The sequence below is a fragment of the Psammomys obesus genome, unplaced genomic scaffold (genome assembly GCF_907164565.1).
Source record: "Psammomys obesus unplaced genomic scaffold, mPsaObe1.curated_primary_1811, whole genome shotgun sequence".
NCBI lineage: Eukaryota > Metazoa > Chordata > Mammalia > Rodentia > Muridae > Psammomys > Psammomys obesus.
The window spans coordinates 1,188,813-1,211,731 of record NW_026586463.1 but is presented as its reverse complement, the minus strand read 5'-3'; the positions used below and the strand labels follow the sequence as shown (position 1 = coordinate 1,211,731).

At 41.5% G+C, this 22,919-nt stretch overlaps 1 protein-coding gene across 2 annotated transcripts in view; it reads left to right on the top strand.

Moving 5' to 3' along the window:
- Pik3r1 (phosphoinositide-3-kinase regulatory subunit 1) overlaps positions 1–22,919 on the top strand; it is an 82,805-nt gene that overhangs the window by 11,309 nt on the left and 48,577 nt on the right. The window lies entirely within an intron of this gene.

Sequence of the window (22,919 nt, the reverse complement as noted above, 5' to 3'; positions counted from 1 at the left end):
AGATTTTTTTTCTATTTAGTTTCTTCCTGCAGTGAGCTTCATGTTCGGCTTTGGTGCTGTTTTGTTTCTCACTAGTAAATCTTCGGGACTTTTGGGGGGGAGTTATGTAGTCTTTCCCCCAGCTCCCCTCAGAGACTTAGAAAGGAATAACTAGGTACATTAAACAGATGGGGTTGCTGAGCTTATACAATGAGCAGACCTGAAAAGGCTGCACAGGAGGGCCCAGGGAGGAATTCTGATAATACCTGTTGGGCTTTCCCAGATGAAGAAGGAAGTAAGAATGAAGAGGCCGATTTCAAGGGTGAGAGCTGCCTTTTCGCTCTAGGCAACAGGATGGAGAATGTCGTGTAAAAGGACAAACTTGAGGTATCTCTGAAGGGAACCTCTTCGTCTCCTGCGTTGGACTCTAAAGGGATACTTTGAGATACTATATTTAATCATGACAAATAATGTAATTTTTAAAATTTCACTAAATTAAGAAACAAAAACTTTTTGTTTGCAAGTAAATCAAAAAAGCTTGAATGTGTGCATGTGTTCTAGGCACATACCATTTCCTAAGCACCGTGTTTCTTCCGTATTACGTTTTACCAGACTGAAGATAAACAAGTCTTTTCCTGTTCTCCTCCTCCTCGTCCTTCTTCTTTTTTTTTTTTCCTCCATCAAAAAACATGTTTCCTGACCAGACTTCTCTCTTTTTTATTGTTTGAGATTTCCTTATTTTTATTTTAGGTTTATGTGCACGTTTCTGGCTGTATTATGTGCACTGTGGCATGCAGGTGTTCATGGATGTCAGTAGAGGGCATCAGATCCCCAGAACTGGAATTATATGAAGTTGTAAGCTCCCGTGTGGGTGTTGGGAAGAACAAATGCTGTAACTGCTGAGCTCTCTCTCTCTGGTCCCCTGATTTCTTACTTATTTTTTAAGTTAGAAGCAGTGAAGTAGGTTTATTTAAGAAGAAAAATGACTTCATTGCACTCAAAATATAAAGGGTTGCAGAACCATAAAAAAAAAAAATAGCTCAGTTGAATTAGAGATGATTCATGCGGTGGAGTTGAGGGTGCCAGGTCATAATTACTGACAAAAAGACTTTGTGAAAGTAGCTTCTAAACAAAAATGCATTTGATAACTGTCATCCGGGGTAAGTTTATTCAGCTGTCATACCCAGTCAAGGGACAAGACTTATTGGAAAAGGACTTTCCTTTTTGTAAGATGTTGCACATTTATTGTGCTTTACTTTCTCTTGTCAGTGCTGAAATTTTTCACAGCCTTTTTATCTTTTTTGATATGTTGAAAAAGAGAAAAAAAATAATTAGTAAGATTCAAGAAGAGACCCATGATAATGTGCATGGAAATATTAGAAAGAATGGGCCTGAATATGAATGAGAAATTCAGAATAGCTGACAGGTTGGGAAGGGGGTCAGCAGGAGGGCATTGTACTAAACATTCACTAGATACGCCAGAAACATTAGACTCATATTCTCATTTAAATATGATTCATGTGACATTCGAGGCCAGCAGATGCACCTTTCTTTTGCCCAAGTAAATATTCATTTCCAAAGCCTTTGTAGTGGAAGATTGTATGGTGGCAAGAAAAGAGTTCTTTCTCCTCTTTCTTCAGTCTTACCTTTTCTGCCTTTGCATTCCTTCCCTCTAATGTGGATTCTTTTGAGTTCTCTGGTTGTCTTCTTGGCATTTATAAGGCCAGTCTTCAAGCCCTAAGAACTGTGTGCATTTCTCTCCTTTGGGCATATGGACACCAGACCCCTTGTTGATGGGCGGTGATGTAGACAGGAAGCTTGGACCGGTGCATGCCAACCTGGTTTCTTTTATTCTGTTGATTCTCCTTAACCCCAACCATCCCTTCTTCTCTTCCTTAAGTGTGAGAGGAGGACTTGAACGCCCAAAGTAGACTCTTTATTCAATAGAAACTACCTTTTTCTTTCCTTGTACTGTATGCATTTCAAAAGAGGACTACTTTGTGTTAGGATGAAATAACGAGCATTTGCCTGAGGACAAGCATACACAGTTAGTTATGTAGCTAAGCCAGTGAGTGCCAAGTAAATGTAAATGCAAAACTACCACAAAACGCAACCTATGTGAACACCCGATTAGGCAACTCCTCCCGAGAAAATGTACCTTCTACCAACACCTTTTGCATGCAGCTGTCTAGAGCACTCTGGACTGTGCTTTGGGTGAGTTTATTTCTTGAATGATCTTCGCCTAGCGACACCACATTCATTCAGTAAGCACAGACGGGTCCCTATTTTGTGTCAGAAAGCAACACAGAAGATGAAATGAAGACATCTTCCCTTCTTTCCCCCTCATGGCTGTGCTCTGTTCTCTCAATTCCAACAGTTCTTTCCTACATCCCTGCTTTGCCTATCATCCTTGCCCCCCCACACTTCTTCCCTCCTCTCCCCACCCCTTCTCACCAAGCTGGCCGTGCTGCAACCTGCCCCAATGCTTTTTGACTTTCACAGGCTGAGCTCTAAAAGAGGAGGGGTCTAGGTCTCCTGTGATCCACCTACAGTGCAGTAGTGAGTTAAGGCTTGTGTTGGAGCTCATCTCCAGCTACAATGCATGCCTTGGAAATGAGCCACTTGCCCCGCGTCTCACAAGCCTGCATGGCTCAGCATGCTGCTGGCCACCAGGCCTTATTTGCTCTTTGCTTCATTTACCCCCGAGGCACCCTGTGGCTTTGGCCTTCAACATTGCTTGCTGTGTCTCCAGACCGCTTATCTTCCGGCACAGCCCTGGGGACAGTTCGTTCTGCTGCTGAGAAAGTGGGCGAAGCTGATAGGGAGTAGAAGGTGTGTCCTATCAGCAGGTGACCTGGGCACAGATTTTGTATCACTTGTAGTGGCCTTCTTTTACCCACTCAAGCTCTTTTATGGCTTTCTCTTTGCATGGGGCTACAGTGATCAAAATGAGGCTCCTGTTTTATTTCACCTTCTTGTAAGTAGTGCCCCACTTGAGCTGCTTTGGAGACCAGTTTTGGTTTTTTTGTTTGTTTGTTTGTTTTCTTTGCTGGAGGTTGTAAGGTGTCTCTTTCGCACTGAGGCGTATACATCAGTGATCTTGCCCTCTGCCTTAACTGTTGGGTACAGGCATTCTGCCCTGCATACCTTACTTTATGAGGGGTCTCCTGGGCCCTCCTATACAAGGAAATGAGGATTTAGGGATGAGGACTACAAATACATTCTTCTTGTGCAGAAGTTGACTTGGCTGTTTTCAGCCGCTTGAACACATACTTTGCAATCCTCCAGCTGAAGTTCAGCATTCGCTGGATATTTAGTCTTGTGAGTTTCTACCGAAAGAGTTTGTGTAAAGCAGTAAAATCTGCCAACTTGAGGGGCCACTTGGGCACCTGAGTTTACATAAGCCTCAGGTATGCACCATGCACCCATGACCCTGAGGACTCCTGACAGCTGGTCCCAGCTGGTTTCACATATAAAACAAAAAGCAGACATTGGCTTGGACTGTTTTACATTTTGATCAAAATCCCTTCTAAACACAAGAAGAGTCTGCATTCTGTGTTTGTTTTCATGGTTTCCCCAGGCGTGTTATCTTTCCATTTTTCACACTCTAGCCTTTGAGTGTCCCTGCATGCCTGTTACTCCTCTGTCTGGAAAGCGAGGCTGCAATAAATCACAGAAATCGACTACACTGTGCCGAGGTCGCGGAAAGTAGAGACCTGATCCCGGATTACACACCTTGGCGGGGTGCCATGGTCGCAATGCCTGACTCTGCTGGCAGAGGCAGGGAGGCCTTCCTGTTTGTGCGACTTATGCTTCAGAACATGCCTTTCTCATCCTAGTCCACCTTCTCTCCTTTCAAGTGAGGCCTTGCCAGGAAGCTAGAGGACTGTCTCAGGCATTCGACTTGGGGTGGTGTTCACCTGTTCTGCGTTCTGTACCCATGGTGCACTGTGGAGAGAGCAGGGCAGGGCAAGGCACAGGACTGTTGATGAGAGGGCCCTTGAGCCTCCCCTCTCTGCTTCTAGATTGCCAGAAAAGCTTGAATTTTACCTTCTGTGTTTTTCCTAGGAAATGAAATATATTTCTGAAAGATCGTCAGTGCAGCTGGTTAATCACAATTTTTTGTTGTTGTTAATCACATTTTTTTTTTTTGTTATTATTTTAGTAGTCATGGTGATAGTACCGAGAATCAAACCCAGGACCTCATGCATGTGAGGCAAGTACTATGTACCTAGTCCACATATGGAGGTTTTGTTTTGTTTGTTTGTTTGTTTGTTTTTGAGATACAGTCTCACCCTGTAACTGGCTGGCTTTGAACTAGCCAAGTAGATGAGGCTGGCTTTGAAGTCACAGGGATCTGCCTTCCTCTGCCTCTGGAGTGCTGGGACTAAAAGCATCTATCACCACTTCTTGTTACAAATGCAATTCTTGATTTTGATAAAATGAGATGACCCTAACCACTTTTCTTGTGATCACAGAATGTATTACTTATAAATTATTACATAGTGTGATATAGCTCCCCCTTCCATGAGAAAGTAAACATTTAACCAACAGTTAATATTCTTGATTTGTTGAAATATTTTTCTTGTTAATTTAAATTGTAATCATTCCTTCCCCCCTCCCACCTGAGAAATGTTTGCAAGGAAGGAAAAGAATCTTGAAGAACATATTTGCATATCCATATCCATTTGTAAAGGAAATCCGGAAGAAGAGAAAGGACGCTCCCTTTATTCCCTTTTCCAAGAGGCCTCCGGCCTCCTTCTGAAGTCATAGTTGGTTAGTTAGGATCTGACAGGCAGAGCCTGCGGGCAGCTGAGTCAAGGCTGCCCCAGGCTCTCACAGCCCAGAGAAGAGACACACCTCCTTCTGCTGGACAGTCCTTCGCCGGCAGGACAAGAGTTTCTTTACCCGGGAACTGTGTGTGAGCAGTGAAGTCATCTGCCTGGGTGACGGGGTCTGTGTCCTTCAAAATCAGTGGCTGAGGCAGGCTGCTTGGGGTCTCTCTTTTTCTTTGTAGATTTATTTCTATTGTTCTATTATGGGTATAGTTATGCGGGTTAGCACCAGTGACATTGAATTTCCTTGCAGGTGGACTTCCAAGTGGTTGTGAGCTGTCTGACATGCGTCCTGGGAACCGAACTCCAGTCCTGAAAGAGCAGTACTTGCTCTTAACCATTGAGTTAAGCCCTATATTTTTTTCTGTAAGTGAAATGCAGTAGGTCTCTCTAACCCCTGGCTTTGCTTCTCTTGGCTACACTAGGTCAACTGGGATCTGAAAATACTATGTACAACTAGACATTTGAGTGAGAAAAAGGCAGCAACCATATTCCATGATTTTTTTTACTACAGTATATTGTGATTATTATAGTTTTTATTAGTTGGTTATGTACTATATTCTTATCACAGGTGTGTATGTATAGGAAGAAAATGGAATATATTGAGATTGATACCATTTGTGTATTTAGGTGTCTACTAAGGGTCCTGGAACTACTATATTCCTACTTATGCTGTGTTATATTTTTGTGCTTAGATTTTTTTTTTTTTTTCCTGTGGTGGTGGTGGTGGCAGCGTCGGCGGCAGCGGTGTGTATAAAATGTGTGAAGGGTCACAAGCCTTACCTACTCAGTGTGGATGAAGCTCTTCTACTTCTAATTCATTTTATTTAAGCCAAAGGCACCTATTTTCTTCACTAATGTGAGAATTAATGTTAATGTCCTAAGTTTTCTTTGTCAAAGAGCTAAAACCCCATAGACTATTCCACCTTTAGTTTAGTTGACAGTGGAGTTTTTGATAAGTTTGTTGTCTAGTTTGGTTTCTAGGTGATGTATGTGTCTTTGTCCAAAAGGGATTAGTAAACATGTCTTCAGAATATTCATACTAGAGAAAAATAAACATTAGGAATTTTGAAAGTCAACAACAAATGGTGCCTTACATCTGCTAAGTTACATCCCCAAAGGAGAAAATTTTGTACCTGTGGCAAATTCGCATGCCAAGTGTGTCACATCATTTGCATATTCATGTTTTAGTTAGTAGGGAACAAACAGAAAGTAAATGTTAGCAGTGCAGCTGGCTGTTGCTTGTATGTGTATTTTTTGTTGCTAACAGATTGCTACAGAAAAGGATGTAAAATGGACAGAAGACAGAGATGGGGGTAGGAGGATAACATGGCCATGATAGGTGGACACACGGAACAGGATTTGCTTCATAAGCTGTACTTAATGCTTTCATGCCTTAGTTTAATTCCTCAAAGCAGTCTTCAGGTTTTAATAAAAGGAATTCAAGTAGAGACCAAAAAGATGAAGTAGAAATTGCTTTCCTTCTAGTAACTTAGATACAGTTTCCCTCAATTTAATAAAATAATTTCAGAACACTTTATAAAGTATTTTTATGTATCGTTTTTATATAAAGTATCCTTGTGTCCTTATTCTACTGTGGCAGTAAAAAATATTGTTAAGGAACACTCTTGTAACTAAAAGTGAAATACAGTGTACATTGTTAAAATGCAACTTTGTAGCTGAAAGAAAAACAAGTAGCAGAACTCTGTACTTAATTATGTTTGCAGAACTTTCTCCCTGTGGCTTTCTGCTGTCTGAAGAGCCTGGGTGTCATTTTTAGGAATACTTTCCCTGGACTATTTTTGCTTGGGGGTGTTGGCATTCTATTTGTATTCAGCAATCTTATCTGTTTTCAGCTAGTGGCATGCATTATGCACGGCTTAGATTATTCAAACTGTCACAGTTTGATGCATATTGAAGTTAGTATAGAAAATTATCTGTAATTTGTTGATCACATCTAATATCTAGGACAGGAAGGGATACCGGCATACTTGAAATGTAAATTCTTTCTGATATGCTATTTGGCTCAGAAACTGTGCCTTGCTCCCCAAATATTCCTTAACCACTTCAGTACCAGAGCACATTAACTGTAAAATGAAAAGTTCAGTACTGGCTTTTCTGATATGAGGCTACGTTTTGTTTCAGCCTCTGAATTTCTACCGCTAAGAATTGTTGGGCAACTAACTCCCCCATACCACAAGGATAAGTTCTATCCCCAAAGAAATAGAGATAATTTATGTAGGGGAGTGATTTAGAATAGCTGGGTAGAAGGACTCACAATATCTCATCACAAGATCTGCTTGGAAGCTGCTCTCTGAGGAGTATATGAATCATTGCTAATAAAGTGTCCAATTGGTACTTTTTTTTGCCAATCTATATGCACGATCTTAAGACGTTTCCCCAGTGTATAGCAATCGCTGTACACTTTTTGGTGGGCAGTTGGCAGCTGCTGACCTCGTCATTGGCTCATGACTCTTCAGGGTTCCTGTGCTGGGGTTCAGGAGCAAATGACATGGTATCCGTTATTCTTGTCTCATCTTTTGCAGCCTTTGTATTCATCCTTGTCTTTAGGGATTGTTAAATGGAGGTTTGGATTCAGTTCTTTGGCATAAGTAAAGGATGGTGGTTATAATATGTTCCTTTGGATTATGAAGCTTTGCTTATTTAGACTTCACATCTGCAGAAAAGGTAACACATTTGCATATTATTAGGCAGGATTGTGTCATGAAGCCAGTTCCTGTCTTGTGTGGTCATCCTCCTGGTCTAGCTTTCTGCTCAACAGGAAAACACCTAATACTGGTCTCAGCACAAGAGACAAGTGACCCAACAAAGTGAAGCTGTCTTAACTTGTTTTGATAAAATGCAATTTTCAAAACTTCTTAAAGCTGCAAAGGGGGGAATATTTTTCGATATTAGGTATTGTTATAAGATGTGGACTCTTAAACTATTGTGAAATTCTTAAACTATTGTGACCGCATCAAATACTGCTAAGTTTAATTTGACTGTAGTTTTAAAATGAATATTTCTTTTTGTTTTCTGGTGCTGGGACGCAAACTCAGAGCCTTGTGCATGGTAAGCAAACACTCTAACACTGTGCTATACCCCAAGCTTTTGATGTATATTTTAATGGAACTTAAGAATGTTGCTTCTACACCAAACAATTCATCTGAATTTTTTTTTTGTCTTGCTTATTTCTATTCTAACTATAGACACATAGTTGGTCATCTGTGTCATTGTTAATCTTGTTTTGTATGCTTATTATAGTTTTTAAATATAACACTTAAAAACTCTATGTATTCTTTTTGTATATTGTGTATAATTTTAAAGCATTCTGTATCAGTAACAACCTTTGCTAGGTTATTTGAAAGGTAATCAAAATGAATGTTTTTTTTTTTTTTTTTTCTTAGAGAAATTTATTTAAAGAGGCCAGAACACTGACTTTATCTAGTTCCAAAGAATGAGATGGAAAAAAATATGTTTAGGACATATCAAAGTATGTATAACAATTATTGTCCCGTACTATCTCATAAATGTGTTTGCTGAAAATCTTTTAGTTTTCAGTTGAACCTTAAAATTCTGCAGACGTAAGTGTCTGCCAGGCCTCCTGCTAGCCATTTTTCATTTGCTACTCTCTTATCCTACAAAGGTAGGTTCTTATAACCATTTTGAAGTAAAGCATAAGCTCATATTATTGAGTGACAATTCTTTGGAAAGAAAGGGGACTCCCTAGTCAAGGGAACTTTTCTGAGTGGAGAGCCATGGCATGGTGACACCCGCAGCGTGGGTCTGGACTTGCACTCCTCCGAAGTTATGGGCAGCTGAAATCTGCTTTGTGAATGACCTTCATACATATCTGTTGTGTCTAGTAAGTTACAGTCATTATTCCATTCATACAGCTGCAAAATAAGTCACCTTCATGTCGCATACGACTTGCAGCAGTTCCTTATGTCTGATAAGTACAGCAAAGGTCTGTCTTATAAAGAGATGGATGAGGCTTCAAAAGGAAGATCATGTTTTTGGTATATGCCTGTGCACCCCCTCCCCCTCAGGATATAGGTACAAGTTATATAGTCTTATAAACATAACCCACACCCCCGCCTATGTTAATTATGAAGAAGCTAAATGCTGCCTCACTTGCTTCTGAGTTTCAGTTTTTCATATTTCGGGCTCATGTCCTTTCAATTAGAACGAAACACAGGCTGGGTCCTGCCCTGCTTCAAAGCCAAAATCCTGAGGACATGCAGCCTAAGAGCTGTGTGTTTTGGCATGTGAAGACTGGCTGCTTGGAGTCTGTACCTACAAGAACTCTCACGTTGACTCAGATGAATCCGGAGCCTTGTTCCCTGAGTTATGTGAAGGTTAGCAGTAAATGCTGCTTTGGAGGACTGAGTAAATTACTAAATCCCTGTGAGCGTCAAACTTCATTTCTCAGCAGAGGCTGCCGCTGCCAAGTCTGTGATGTAAACACTGTGCTCCGTTACCTGACTCCCAAGGACAAGGGTGGTGAGGGCATATGCAGGGCGCAGGTGAACTTTACTTCCAGGTACTTACCATGACTGTGTGACACCACACTCCATCTCTGAAGGGGTGCCAGGAAGACTTCTGAACACTTTAACTCTTCCTTCTTCCCCCTCAATTGAAAACAAGAAACATGTAAAGAATTCCCTGAGTTTATAAGACCCTAACCAGTAGTTCTGACCTAGCTTTTTTAGAGCATGGAAGAGAACCTCTCTTCCCACCACAGTCATAAGGGGCAAGAACACAGTCTCCATGATTCCAGGAATCGGATCTGCTTGGAAAGCTTGCCTGTTGTGGACCCAGTTTTAAAAACACAGTAGAGTGAGGTTTGACTGCCTAAAGGTAGCCAGGAAGACCCTGTCTCTGGGTCTTCCCTAGGGCTGTTTCTCTCCTCTTCCTTAACCTCTCCAACTGTATCTTTCTGTTCAGGCAGAGATAATAATTCAGAAAACAACCAAGACCTTGTTGTAGTGGCTCAGACTGGTAATCCCAGTGCTCAGAAAACTGAGGTGCAAGGATTCCAAGTTTATGGCCAACCTAGATTATGTAATGAGATACTGCCTGAAAAACAAACAAACAAACAAACAAACAAACAAACAAATCCCCTCTAATAAGCTGGGAGGGGTGGGGCAGCGGGGAAGGGTCTGTAGGAAGCAGAGCTCTCTGGGTGGCTCAGAAAGACAGTAGTTAACTGAAGTTTTGTACGTTCTAGGCTTTTGGTCTTTCAGGGCCTCAGCTAGCCAGACTACCACCAGGAAAGGGGTTTGTTTGTTTGTTTGTTTGTTTGTTTTGTTTTTTCCTTTCAGATTAGCCAAACTACATTGGAATGAAAACCAGTTTGGGCACTACCTGGGAACTGTTGGTTTCACTCTGTTGTCTGACATTAGGCTTGAAACCAGCAAGCTGCTCAGCCGGTGGAGAGGATGGGCTAACAGCATGTCTCCATGAGCTCTTATTCATTGGTAGACAGAAAAAACCCTGCCAAGCCTACATAAAACTGTTGCTTTGTATACACAGTGAGTTGGAAGGCAAGAGAGTCATCTAGAAGCAAGTGTTTCAAGCTCGCCCTCTCAGGGTGAACCGAAAGCAGCTGGTTGGCTAGGAGCTGAAGAGACAATGGTGAGCCGAAAGGAGAATTATTAAAGAAACTAAAAGCGTACTAGTCATAGCCAGCAAAAAGTAGAATGGACACTGCTAAACATAAGGTCTGTATTGAGTGGGGTACAAGAAGAAAGGTCTTTCAGATTCCAGAGAGTAAGGCTGAATGGAGTAAGGGGGAAGATACCTAGAGATGTGGTGTGAGAACTTTCAAGTGTTGGTACAGAAACTCCGTTCAGATAAAACAGCTGAAACAGCTTCAGGCCCGAGTGCAGACCTGAATGTGTTCTCCCTCGCTCCAAATGATGTCACTATAAAGCCACCTCTAGATACGGTTTAGACAAATTGTTAGATTATAAGGATAATGGTAAAATTCTTTGCCAGAATACGTAACAAGGTGTTTGTTACCAAGCAACAAAATTACCTTCCATCTCTAGCAGTCAGTGCTGAAAGCTGCTCAGTTTTGGGAACGTTGTTATGTGACTAGGGCATAAGCTGCCTCCTTATACTTTATATTGGCTGCATTTGCTTGAAAATACCACATTAGACCTTTCATGTCACTTGGGGTTGGGGCTTAAAAGCTATATTTTCATCCTTAAGATCACAATTACAGAGAGCATATAGTAAAAGTAATTTTGATTAATTTAAGGATTAGTTGTTCAGACATGTACATGGTACATCTTCCAAATTCCTAGAACCACCATGATCTGACAAAAGTATATAAATGTGGATGGAAAATGCTTACGCTTCGTAGAAACTTTAAAGAAATATATGTATGCATCTGTATGTTCACACACATAAATCTAAAGCCAGATTTACACCTATCTTTGCACATCGCACACCTTTCAGGGACACTGCTAAAACTAGTGTGTTAGCTAGTTACTTTTCATGACAACTCTATGATGGCGGCCTTTTCCGTACACCTGTTGTAAAGCCAAAGTATAGTTAAATGATGTCCCCAAGTCACACAGCTGATAGGAAAGCTGAGGTTTGACCTCACAGTTCTTTCAAGCAGATATACCATGCTAACAAGGGCTGGTGGATAGTCATGTTATACTGTGTGACTCATCCACTCCTGTTCAGTCAGGGTGTGTCCTGGAGCCAAAGACAGATGACCCCTCCATGGCTTTCCAGTGACCTCTGGTCTGCCAAGACAAAAGGAACTAAACAATGTAGATGTTTCCTGTCTCAGGAAATAGACTCAAGAAAAACTAATGTATGAAGCAGACATGAGAGTCCTTCTTCCTTACATCAGAAACACCAGTCGGCAACTAGGAAGAGGCGGCTGCTTTTTAAGACAGCATGTTGGCAAAGCCTGCTGCTGTTACTGTGTATGTGTTTTAATGTGTGTGTTATTTGGAGGCCAGGGACAACCTCAGGGGTAATCCTAGGAAGGCCGTTGATCTCCATTGACACAGGGTCTCTCTGGTTAGGCTAGGCTGGCTGGTCATCTTCCTGTCTCTGCCTCGCCAGGACTGGGGTTACAGGTGTGAGCCACCACGGCCACCATTTTTATGTGGATTCTGGGATCAAACTCATGACTTTGTCCTTAAAAGGCCAATACTTCAGTGACTGTGCCTGTCCCCCTCAGCCCAACCCTGTGGATTTTATATGATTGATAAAAATATTAACTTAAATTAACTTCCACTTGACTGTTATATACCACATTTATATATGTCACATATATAAAACATAAACTGGTGTTCATATACAAATTATTATATACTTATATATAATATATATGAAATTATATTTATATAAATAGCTACGCTAGCACAGCACATAAGGTCAGAGGAAAAGCTTTGCTGAGTTAATTATACAAATATGCTTTTCTAATGGAGCTACTTGCTGTTTCAAGCAGGCTGTAACTTGCTACTTTACCGGCCTTCATTGTTTGGAGTTTTATGGACAGTTACATTGCAACTGTCACTTGTGGTCTAATCTTCCCCTTAAGGGAAATTTGAGAAACACTGTCAGCTTTTTTGAGTAGAGGAAGTTTAAACATATTGGCGCTGAAACCTCATAATTGTTTAGCTTAAACTCCCATTCTTGTCAGACCACGTCTCTCTAGCCCATCTGTGGCTGGAATCAGCTAACTTTGGCTCTCTTGAAGGAAAAGTTTCACAGAGTGCAAAAATGTTTATTCTTCTTTCCTTTGCCAGATCTGGGGTCTGTGCAGCAGATCTGAGACCTGGTTGCCTATCACAGTTAGATCAAATAACTGAGCCCTCATCAGTCCATAGTTTTTAATTGTTTAACTGCTTTTGGCTATTTCTAACTTAATTCTAAAACCTAGATAATACTTCAGGGATTTTTTTTTTTTTCAGTCCTGGCTGTCCTGAAACTCACTTTGTAGACCAGGCTGACCTCGAACTCATAGAGACTCTTGCTTCTCCCTCTGGAGTGCTGGGATTAAAGGTGTGCACTACGACTGCCATTTTTTTTTTTCCCAAGGAAAACATTCCCCTCCTCCTTTCTCCCTCGCTTTTTGTACTTCCCACCTGGCTCCTTCCTTTTTTCCTTTTCTACCTTTCTTGTACTTGGTGAGTCTCGCTGTGAGATGTAGGCGCCTTTCACACACCTCATGAAAGGATGGGTCAGTTTCACAACCATCTTTCAAAATGTAGAACTACTGTCTCATCTCACCTCTTAGGCAGCCTTGCTTCTCTCCTTTTCTAGCACACACTGAAACTCCGGCTGTGGTTTTTTACTTAGATGATATCATACCCCTTGATTTAGTGGGTCCCCGAGGGACCATCTTTTATCAGCATCAGATGCTGTGTTCAGTTCACATGCGGAAGTATTGTGAATTTTACATCTTGTACAATTACAATTTACATTTACAATTTGTAGTTTTTCGAGTTTGCTCTCACATTTTCCATGAAATTTCCTAAGAGAAGGAAGTGGGAAGTCTAGTTGATAGTGATTGTAAACTCTTTTGACAAGAGGGTAAAAATGTTTTGTTTAGAGAGGATGAAAACTGAGTTAATCTTTAGCAGCTCCAGTGAAGGTGAAGCAGTATCTAAGGAATGCTTTCACCTGACCCTGGACCACTCATCTATGGGCACACACACATGGGTTTTCGATTTTCTTGAAAGGCTGCGTTTGTGACTTTTATTTCCATTTTTGTGTTCTGTTCATGATCCTAGATTCTACTTTCTCATTTTTTCTACACACACGTAAAAGGAAATGTCCTGCTCTGATATCAAAGAGTTCGGCTTCCACGTGGCTGTTTGTACGTTCGCGGAAATTGCTGGCGTGTATGCGGTGTGCGGACACTGTGCGCCGTGCTCTACTGTAATTCCCTAGTCTTGTTTGCAGGCTGAGGCTCAAGAGAGGAAAAGAAGCTAGTCCGGGCTCCAGCACAGCTGCTGGAACGTCAGTCTGCACAGAAGACGTGCTCTAGAATATGTGCTTCTCAGCGCCACACACACAACCTTCAAGGCGCCAGGTGGAGGAAAGGGCCTTCCAGACAGTCATACTGATGCATTAAATAAGAAAAAGTAGTGTCTTAAATGCAGTTTCAGTTTTTGGCAATCTTTGCCTACCCTCCTTTTAATCTCAAAGCAATTTACAAATACTTCAGATGTGTTTAGTCACATGCTGGACTGATAATGCCCTGTTTGTATCAAATCATGTACTGGAAGCTTATAGTAAACCAGGGACCCACAGGAGATAATTTGTATACACATTTCTTTTTATAATTTATTTTGATTAAGTTTTAATCATACCGGGTTACACAAGGCTATTTTCACGTATGTATATAATGTACATGAAACACCCCCCCCCCGCCTCTCCACATGCTTATTTTTATGAGACATCCTCTTCTTTCAGAGTTTCTTTGTGAGATTTTGCAAGTTAAAGCAGTGGCCCCATTTATTTAGCAAAGGTGCTATTAGTTCATTGTTAGTTTTGGAACTTGGATTTGAAATCCTTAATAGCCATCACTGCCTAAAAGAGCATTTGTGCCTTATCTGATCGGTTGGGAAATTTCAGCCTTTGCTCACAGAAAGAAGAGTTGCAAGCACTCGGGTCAGGGTGCGAACGTTTTTCATTTGGCTTTAAATTGGGGTCTTGCTCAGACAACATAGTGGTCAGACTTGGGTCCACATTTTGGGCATAATTTGCGAAGGCAAAAGTTGTAGGTGTTGGGTGGTTCCGTGAGGTTATCAAGATGGATGTGATGTTTATCTTTGAAGTGCGGTTTCTAGGGGACACCAGGGCAAGGAGAACCTTTTATTTTGTAGCATTCCAATGCTTTTTCACGCTGGGCCCAGCAGACTGAGTTGAGATACCGCAGTCCCCAGACATATTGTTCCGTCCTCCTTAGGAGTCAGTTACGGGATCCGGCGCACCCTCACTCTATGTGGTAGGAAGTGCATTAAGCCCAGGCTTGCCCACAAAGGCCAGTAGAGCTGAGCATTTCCCACTGTGGAAGGTCCTTCTGAATTCATCATCATTGGGCTCAGCCCTCAGGGTCTGGGTAAGAGGTAATGCATCCATCCAGGGAAAGCCCCTGGTTTCGCAAAGAAAACTGGACTTAAGTGGGAAGAAATTTGCTGACCCCTACCTCAAAGGGTCACATTTTTTCATTAATGTTTCACATGACTCATCATAAATTACAGTGCTTCTAGATAGAGAAAGAACCCTTCCTCTTTCTACCCTCCCCAGACACTGCATAATGGAAAATACAAGTTTTTACAGAAAGGCAGCTTCTTCTTCTACTTTTTTTTTTTCTGTAAACTAAACAAAATGTCAGTATCTGATGAGACTTGCTTCCTGCCAGAATTCCCACTGGTCTACTGTCACAGTTTCCACAAAGAGCCAAGATGAAGGAGGGACGCCCATTTTGAACCCTTTGCTTCTGCATTGTGGGAAAGCTACATGCCTGCCTCCGGAGGGGGAGACCTTCGAAGTTCTAGACCTCAGTGACAGGCATGTAAAACCTACTGGGCTTTAACTGCTGAAGGAGAATGCTGGTCAAGACGAGGCTTGTTCTGCTGCTGTGATCAGACACATAAAACTTTGCAAGGTTTTGTTGTTCATTTCCTGTTTAAAAAAAAAAAATCCCTTTCCTATGAACTCCCAGAAGATGAAAAGATTTTCCTCAGAGAAAATTCAGCTCTGGGAAGAGCCATCCAGAGAGGTCATAACCTAAAATATTCTTCAAGGGAAGTTGGGCAGTGAGTTAGAAGAGTTTTTCAGTGGGTGACTGTCGTATGAGCCTTTGCTCCCTGGAACCTCAGCCTCCGTCAGATGTGTAATAAGTGTCTGATGAAGTCTCAGGAGAAAGTAAAAATTGAAAACAAAAACAAAAACAAAAAAGCAACATGAAATTGGAGGAAAAGTCATGGAAGGGAGTAAAGGGAGGGAAGAGTGAGGTGAACTTGACCAATGTATACACATGTATAAATATTAAAAAAATATTTCTTTTCCTGGCGTAGGGTGGAAGTAGCCTGGCTCAGTAGGAGTTTGCACCAGTAGTTATATTTTTCCCAAATGACTGCAGGAGAAAATAAATGTGGTCTAGCCATCTTCAGAGGCTGGGGAAGAAGGGAAAGCTCCTCTCACAGCAAGATGGGCCTCAGCCCCAGCCTTCTTCAGGTGCTGAATTGATTTTGGTGACTTAGGATCAGGTGCAGGTCATCTTTGGCACCCAGAGTGGACAGTCTGCTTATTGTTGCCCAGTTGCCCAATCATGTGACAAAGGACTGCTTGGCTGAAAGTATATAAAATGGTTCTTAGCTGATCAGTGGTGACCCCTGCCTTTAATCCCAGCACTTGGGAGGCAGAGGCAGGTGGATCTCTCAGTTTGAGGCCAGCCTGGTCTACAGAGTGAAGTCCAAGACAGCCAGGGCTACACAGAGAAACCCTGTCTCGAAAAACAACCACCACCACCACAACAAAACCCAAACAATAATAAACAAGCAAACAATTAAAATTAAATTAAATAAAAAATGGTTCCTTAAGTTTCATGGACAATTGAATAAACTTTGGTCTTTTTTCTTTACCCATGTGCATTCCTGCTCCTCTGGGATCAAGCATCAGGTATTCTGGTCTCTTACAGGGAGAAGATTAAACAGCTGCACTTTAAAATTAAACCATTGATTTGGAATGTTCTGTGGCTGCATTAATTATATTCTCTGTTGAAATTAAGTTCCTGTGGGCTTGACAGATACATAAAAGTGACAATATATGCTTATCAAGGGGAAATAAAAATTCTGTTAGCCACAATCCTTAGTGGTGTCTTTAGTTTTCTGTTTATATTAAAAACCTTTTAAAATTGAAATGATTTAACTTGGTTTTCTTTTTCTGGTTACCTAGAAGAAAAAAAAAAAAATCAGAAGCATGAAGCAATTGAGTGTATTTACATGGAGACAGGACTGAGTGATGGAACATTTTGTTTTCTTTCAGTAGGATTTAGCAGAAAGCATGTGTTGAAAGTCTCTTACCTAAATGGGTCATAATTAAAGACATTGGGGCTTATTTATTTTAATTAGAAATATTAAGCTCACTCAGTGGCCTTTATGAAAAATTTTTTTCTAATTGCATATTTTTATTTTACGTCAAGTAATACATATTTGTGGGTACAAAAAAGACTTTTAGCTCTAACCACAGTCATAACTCACACAAAATATATTAATGTTGTGTTGATTAGCTAACTAACTGCTTTTGGAGAGTTAACCGGTCAGCCTTATTGTTGATTTTTTTTTTTTTTTTTTTTAGTTTTCCAGTAATAGTGACAAGGCTCTAGAAAAAAAAATCTACTTGTTTATGCTTTTCAAATCAATACAAATTAGTAGAACCAGAGGTAAAAGGAGTAGCTGTGTTTTCTTTAAAATTCTGTCAGATTCTATTGCATTTTATCTCCCATGGGTTTTATAGAGAGTTTCTGAGAAATCTAAAGAGGCAACTTTCTCAGCCTCTCTCCATTCTTTGCACAAGGGGCAGAGCAGAAGAACGAACTCCCTCACAGTTCGTTGTGGGATTAAAGCAGGCATCCAAGTCCCTTGCCTCTGCAGTCTGCAAGGTGAAATGCTGCATCCCAGCATTATCAAAGGACTCGGTGCACAGGACGGAACAGGCCTTGTTACCTGTCTTGTTTTCTAGCCGAAAAGAATCTGATTGCAGAAAAAAGCAGCTCTGATTACTTGAGTACATTGGCAAATGTATCCACAGTTACAGCGAGTGTCTTTCGCAGTTCTTTAGTACAGTAAAAATCAACACATTCAGCAGTAGTGATAGTTTTCTGGGGCATTTGGGAATCTGAATAAATATACTTAAAGAAAAAAAAGACAAGCAAACTGGTCGGGTTTTGCATTATTTGATATGTGTGGGTCCTTGAGGTGGAGGGGAGGGGGGAAGGTACATGGGCTGAAGACTGGTTTCTGCTGTTGTAGTGTCACCGGTCAGCCACTGTCCTTTCTCTCCGTGTCCCCTCCTGTTGCTCTTGCTTATGTGGTGTCCTTGTGAATAAGCCAAGCACCAAGAAATTCCAGGGACATCCTTGGCCAACTGTCTATCTTAGCTACTGTGAATTATCTGCTGCATGACCTAAAGATGGTAACACACTAACCTTGACTTTCTCATCTATAAAACAGAATTGAGGGCAAGGAGTGAGGTGCGATGCAGCTCTCATGGTCACACCCTAAGCCCCAGAGGACACAAGTATGTAAAGCTCACTATTTGGCGATAATATTCAAAACAGAAAGGACACACACTGGACACAAACATACACAAAATGTGTCTTAGATTTAAATGATATGCTTAAACCCGACGAAAATGAAAGGAATTGAAATTGCCTAGCCACAGGAAATAAAGGCCAGGGGCCAGTTTAAACAGTTGAAAACTGCACGAAGCAGTGGTTCTTTGGGAAGAGTGGACTCTTCCTTCCTCTCTTTGCTGATGTTCAGAGAAGAAATGAAATCAAATGGCCAAAGAATAACCCCTGTTCCACCAGCTCACTTCATTTTCAGTGGAAGGAGGACAGAACCAGCTGTGTTTTGTGGCAAACTGAGTTTTCTCCACAGCTACGTGCGTGCTTCCCCAGACACAGGCATGCTGGAACTGTTTAGTCTCTTGACACAGAATTCTCATTCGAATTTGTAAGTCTTGTTGCTTGAAAGATACTCTTCAGCACTCTCTCCTGTGTGTGTTCCTTTGTCATCCTCCCTGGGGTCTAGGTTTTTTTCCTTTGTTTTCTAAGACTGGTCTTTCTATATAGTCCTAGGGGACTAGTACTTACTATATAGCCTTAGCCGACCTTAAACTCATGATGATCCTCCTGCCTCAGCTTCTCTAGAGCTAGGATTGTAGGTGTATACAGTCATGCCCAACTGTTTGTACCACTTAGGTGTAAACCATTCCAAGGGTCATTGGCCTGCTATACAGAGTTGTGTAGACTCCACACTATCTTCAGAGGGCACAATACTGGCAAAATCATGTTCAGAACCGCAGGTCTCTTCTGCTTTGTCCATTTAGTGTTTTTCTTTTTGAGGAAAACCTTTGTTTTCAGAACTCCATTTTTCTTTACAAAATCAGAATTACAGTAGCAAAATAACTAAAAACTATTTTGTTTTAACGATTATTAATTGTGAAAAAAGAAAAAGGAAAAAAAGTGCAGCGCCTTGGTTGGAGGGAGGAGATACCTGCTCTGAATCTGATTCGTTTGCCCAATAGAGGTTGCCATCTATTGGTAAAAAGAGAGAAGTAAAATGAAAAGGAACTGGCCCAGGCTCCAGGTGGTGCAGAGTGTTGGGGATGGAGGGTGAGGGTGAGGGAGTGAGAGCCTTTCGGTGAGGCTCTCAACTAAAATCTTTGGAAAGGTATCATCCCATTAGCAACCTAAAGCCCGGGATTTAGATTTGTCATAGCCAGTCTCTGTAAGTCATGATATGTATTTAAGAAGGGCTTTCGTAGCTCTTTTAGATGCATATTTCTTGAGACCACCAGAGTTCCATTTTAATGGAATATTAAATGGAGTTTTAATTAGACAAGTTGATGGCTGATATTTTGAAACTGTGGTTGGTTTGGGCTTTCTTTCAATCCAGTCTTTGGAATCTGGGATTTCCTGCCCATCTGACACGGGCTCTGTGTAGTGGGCAGCTGGGATCTGGTTAATTTGACCATGGGCCACACTTAAAGATTGGATTAAGTAGTAGCATCTATTCATAGTTGTTTAATGTCATAAGGTATATTTGACAAAAAGAAAAAAAGAGGTTTTCTTGAACATTCTCAAGCAATTGTAATCGGGGAAAAGATATAGCCAGTGAAGACAGCTTGAACTTAAATAGAAAGCACCAATATAACAGTTTTTATTATTAATAATGTATCATTTTAAATTGACTTCTCATTGCTAATATCTGAAAATAAATCTTATAAATTCTGAAAGTTAAATTGTCTACATATTAGTGCATTACATGCTCTCTCTCTCTCTCTGTGTGTGTGTGTGTGTATGTGTGTGTGTGTGTGTGTGTGTTGGATAATACCCTACCAAACTATGAATAAGGCTCACATTCTAACTTTGTGGCTTAGTTTCTTCATCACATGCCTACTCATATTTGGAATTTTAAGCTTTTGTAAATGCTATGTACTACTCAAACAATCATTTGATGCCCTTGTTTTGGGTAGTCCATGTTCATTTAATTAGTTCATGTGCCTTCTCCTATAAACTAAGTACGCTGACAGCTAAAGAAAGCTGTGGTACAAGACAAGAAAAATGAGGAAACCCATATGTTATTTGCTTCCATTTTTACATAGCACACCTATATATGTGTGAAACAAATATATAAACTGTTACAAAGTAACATACTGATGAATTGAAATGAGCAGAGCATAATACAAGCAAGAAGCAGGCAGAAGAATGGTTGGAGTGAGGCCATGTAGAAAGCGAGATGTTTTTGAAGGAAGTGAGACATATTTGTATTTTCCAGCAGATGCTGATAAATGTCAGTGTTAGGCTTTCCCTGGGCAGCTTAGCGTGATTTGAGAAGAGGAGACAGAAAAGAAAGGGCAACGTTGTTGAAATTGTCAAGAAACTCAAGGCACGAACATTTCATGTAGGCAAGCTGAAATGCATTGTTGCAGTTGGGCTGTGTAATTTCCTTCTGAAAAGGCCCGCCCATTTACCAGTAATGATACCTTTCTTTCTCTTCTATTTTTGTCCCTTCCTTTAGGAAAAGGAATATATGCTTACTCGTTATTTAAAATTCAAAGTCATTTTCCTGTTCTGGTTGCTTTTGTTCCTACCATTTAAGAAGAATTGAATTAGATACATGTGAAACGTTCAGTGTCTCTGTCAAGTCTGCATTCCTCAGTTATCCTGATATGTATCCCGTTTTAAAACTTTCTCCCCTCCTGTCCGTCAGATCTGTATCATGGTACCCCTTCTTGGTCTTTCTCTTTTGGATTCATAAATGCAGATATACTGGGCTTTAAAATTCTACCTAGACAGATTATCCACCCTGGCACTAAGTGGCCCTGTCATAAAATTCAGGATTGAAGCCTACACTATTGACTTTAAATTCAGTTTCACTTTTAAGTAATTTTGGACTGGATGGTTGGACGTCATAACTAGGCTGTTTCTCCAGAAGACATAGTTTAACCCAACAAGCCCTTCTAGGAATTCTGTTGCAACTGGTACCCTGTACTACTGGGCTACCATTATAAATGATTTAACTTCCTATAAAGCTGCATTTTAATAGGTGTTTATAGGCCTCACTTCCCAAGTATTTCAAGGGCTCTTTGAATGAAAACTGCTGGGGAAAGAAAGGTAACAGCAGCGTCTTCTCAAACAGTTGTATGAAAATTCCCACATAAAAGAGAGTTGATGATGCTTTGGTAGCGGACAAATAAACTGAAATGGCCACACTCCATCTCCTGCCATTGACCTTCAGTTGGTCCCAAGATAACTGGAGAGAATTCCCTGGGCACTCCTCCTTACACATATGCCTGCTCATGTTAAGCTCTTTTAGATGCTATGTATTATTCAAATAATCGCTTGATGCCCTTGCTTTGGGTAGTCCATGTGCAGTTCATTAGTGTGTTATGTGCGTATTCTGTGCCAGGGCCTGGCCAGGGTGCCTTGAACAAAGCTCGTGACCTAATGGAGAAAAGTGGAATGCATGCCACCCAGCCTGGCTAGCGGTGACCCTTCAGACTGGAGCTGGATCGGAGGCATTTGTTTTGGGGGTGGCATGCCTTCCTTGGCCTCCCATGTGTTCCTCCCAGTGGCTGCATGTTTCTTTCCAGATAGTTGGGATGGGATCTAAACGTCAGCCATAGGCGCCGTGGGATAAGGTAGTGGAGACCCTTGCATTGTTGGCTGGCCACTGCCACCCCTCCTGTCCCTTGTGTTTGGCCAGATTTGTCAGCTACTTGCCTGTGATGGCGGTGGCAGGGAAAGGACTTGACTGTTTCTATTGCTCTTTACACAGCTATGTACAAAATGGAACCTCCCCTCAGTGTGTTAGGTTTCTATATTCATGGGCTAAAATGTATGTCACCCATAACGTCATTGGTCTGCCCATCTGCAGTCATCAGTGCAGTCATCAAAAGTCCCTTTGGTGGAGTGGACTTTGGCACCCCAGCATGCAGCCCTAACCTTCAGCCCTAACCCCTAACATTTCGGGGGGGGGGGTGCATGTTTCGGCTCTTACACTTCCTTATGAGTGAGTTTGGGAAATACTGGAGACTTCCTGTGGTGACCGTCAGCCTGTGAGAAGAGCCTGCTTTGGCAACATGGCCTCACCTTGCTTCACCTCCCATTCCCGAGAGTAGCCCTTGGGAGTGTGAGTGAGATTCCAAAACTGGGCTTATCAACATGACCGACTCCCTTGGAAGAAACTGTCTTTGTGACCTCCCTAAAGGTCCTCAACCCAACACTGTGTACATGCTACATTAATCCTGTGTTCTGTTCAGCATGGCTGCCGAAACACGGTCTGAACAAGGGTGACACCAAAAGACATTTTTGTTTTGATAGGATTTTGCTGTGTAGCCCAGGCTGGCCTTGGATTTGAGACCTTCCTGCTTGTGCCTCCTGAGTGCTGGGGTTGCAGGCTCTATCACCATTCCCATTTGTTGTTGTTGCTGCCAACTGTATTCTGGAAGACAGATAATACAATGATTGTGCCCACAAGTATTGCCTTTGTTACCATGGAAGTAAAAATTCTAGTGTGAAAATCCTAGCACTGGGAAGACAGAAGCAAGAGGATTTTGAGGCCAACCTGCTCTACACATGAGTTAACTTGAACCATAAGATAGTTTTTCAAGATGGGTATGATGGTGCAAATTTTCAGGCTTAGTACTCGGGAAACCAAAGCAAGGAAGATAGCCAAGATTCAAGGATAGCTTGGAGTACAAATTGAGACCCTGTTTCTAAAGAAAGGAAGGAAGGAAGGGAGAGAGGGAAGGAGGGAGAGGGGGAGGGAGGGAAGGAAGGAGGGAAGGAAGGAAGGAAGGAAGGAAGGAAGGAAGGAAGGAAGGAAGGAA